Consider the following 3,056-nt stretch of genomic DNA (forward strand, 5'->3'; position numbering starts at 1 on the left):
GCAATTACCTTTGATCCTCATGGCTATTAGTTAAAGGATCTGACGACTCAACAAATTATTCTGCAAGGCCCGTGCTGTAATGGTCTCTACTCCATTCGGCAACCTGCAGATCCGCCCAGCAATTGTGCTCTTTCTTCTACAACTGACGGTGTCTCATTGTGGCATGATCGGTTGGGCCACCCCAACCACAACACTACTGCTAGGATAGCATCTAATAACAAGCATCTTAGGATAGAATTACATAAATCTTGTTGTCAAATCTGTAATGTTTCTAAGCATCATAGACTGCCTTTTGAAAAACGATCTAAAAAGACAACGTCGATTCTTGAAATTGTGCATTCTGATGTATGGGGACCGGCCCCAACGCTCTCACACTCTGGTTTTCTTTACTACGTTATTTTTGTTGATGATCATTCTCGTTTTACGTGGCTATTTCCAATGCGATATAAATCGGATGTATTTTCTATTTTTATAAATTTTAAAACAAAAGTTGAGAAACTAACATCGTGTAAGATAAAATGTTTGCGTACAGATGGCAGAGGAGAATATTGCAATAAGTCGCTCAAACAGTTTCTTTACACACATGGTATACATCATCAGATGTCGTGTCCGTATACTCCAGAACAAAATGGAGTCGCGGAACGAAAACACAGGCATCTTATTGAAACGACCAGGACGCTACTTCACCGTGCATCTGCTCCTTATATATATTGGCCAGATGCAGTTCTTACATCTACTTATCTTATAAATCGCATGCCGTCTTCCACAACTAACAACGTCTCTCCATTTGAAATTTTCCATAAAAGCAAACCTGACTATGATCATTTACGTATCTTCGGGTGTGCGTGTTTTCCGTTGATTCCAACCCAGTTCAGACACAAGCTCCAAAATACAGCGCACAAATCCATTTTCATAGGATACTCGGATCAATATAAAGGATACAAATGTCTTGATCCTGTGTCGAACAAGGTGGTCATTTCTAGACATGTTAAATTTGACGAATCAAGTTTTCCGTTTGCCAGTAACATGAACCCTTCCACCAAGCAATCAGAGAACATACCTCCTCTGTTTCTTACACCTGCGTCGGTACAAGCATATAATAAACCACAGCATGATCCCATTCCATCAGCACCTGTACAGAACGTCTCAAACAATACCAATTCAATAGACTCACCCCCTCAACTACACACTGAACCGGTTACATCAGCTGCCCCTATCTCTATCAATCAGGCAACGACATCGGTTCATCCTATGATAACTAGACAACTTACAGGTTCTCTTAAATCTTTATCTCGATTGAATTTAATTCATAATCAATCTGTATCTCAGCATCCTGCAGATCCATCGAACTACACTGAAGCAAACAAACATCAGGAATGGAGGAAAGCCATGGCATCTGAATTTTTTGCATTACAACAGCAAGGAACATGGAGTCTTGTGCCGCCTCCTCCAAACGCCTCGGTACTAGGATGTCGATGGACATACCGTACAAAACTCCACGCCGATGGGTCAATTGCCAGATATAAGGCCAGGCTGGTCGCGCAAGGCAATCACCAAGAGTATGGGTTGGACTACACGGAGACATTTAGTCCAGTGGCTAAACTTCCGACAATTAGGATCCTGCTCGCCATAGCTATACATCATGATTGGTCGGTTCAGCAACTAGATGTTGCGAATGCTTTTCTTCACGGAAAACTACAAGAAATAGTGTACATGGCACAACCAAAAGGGTTTGTGGATGCTATCAACCCGGATTATGTATGTCACTTACATAAGGCCATCTATGGTCTTAAACAAGCACCACGGCAGTGGTACAACACTCTAACGACACATCTAGTATCTATGGGATTTAAACATAGTTTATCTGATCTGTCGCTCCTCACACTTCGGCAAGACACATCACAAGTTCATCTACTCGTATATGTGGATGACATCCTCATAACCGGCGACAATAAGACTCTAATCAGCAACATCATCCAACAGCTTCATCAACATTTCAATATGAAACAACTGGGTGAAGTTCACTCTTTCTTGGGTATTCAAATTGAACGAAATCCTAATAAATTTTTTCTTTCTCAACAGAATTATGCGGCATCTATTCTGCAAGTCGCTCAACTTAGTGAATGCAAATCCCTGGCGAACCCAACTTGTACAAAGCTGCCCTCTAATTTTTCTGCAGATTCAATTCTCGGTGATCCATCTATATACCGAAGAATTATAGGATCTCTCCAATATCTTACACTTACAAGACCTGATATCTCCTATAGTGTTAATCTACTTTCACAACATATGCATCAACCGTTACCTCAACATATCTATCTACTCAAACGTTTATTACGTTACATTAGAGGTACTATTAACTATGGTATTCCAATTACTAAATCTAACTTAATCTTGTCTTCCTTTTCAGATGCAGATTGGGCAGGCGATCCAACATCACGCAAATCAACCTCCGGATATTGCTAATTCCTCGGAGATACGCTTATATCTTGGACAGTGAAGAAACAGACGACGGTAGCACGCTCATCTACTGAGTCGGAATACCGGGCTCTAGCCGCACTCACGACGGATGTTGTCTGGCTGCGACGAGTCCTCACAGATTTCGGTATTCAACAATCGGCACCAACTGACTTATATTGCGACAACACATCCGCCATAGCTCTGGCTAATAATCCCGTGTTCAATGCTCGCACAAAACAGATCGAAATAGACCATCGATTTGTTCGTGATCACATTCATCAGAACACGATTCGGCTGCTTCCAATTAATACGATTGATCAGCCAGCCGATATTTTCACCAAATCCCTCTCTACACAGAGGTTTCAGCAACTAAGAACCAAACTGAGTGTCACTCCTAGACCCAACAGTTTGACGGGGGATATTAGAACAATAGCTACATAATTGTAAATAATCATATATGTCTGCATATGTAGCGGTAACTACCTGTATCTAAAACTATATATAGCTGTAAGCTGTAATAAGAAGAATTAAGTTTTCTCATTTCTTGCTTACGGTTCTGCATACACGCTCTCTGTAATTCGTTCATCTCGTCTTCT

This window comes from Dendrobium catenatum, unplaced genomic scaffold (genome assembly GCF_001605985.2).
Source record: "Dendrobium catenatum unplaced genomic scaffold, ASM160598v2 fragScaff_scaffold_621, whole genome shotgun sequence".
Lineage (NCBI taxonomy): Eukaryota > Viridiplantae > Streptophyta > Magnoliopsida > Asparagales > Orchidaceae > Dendrobium > Dendrobium catenatum.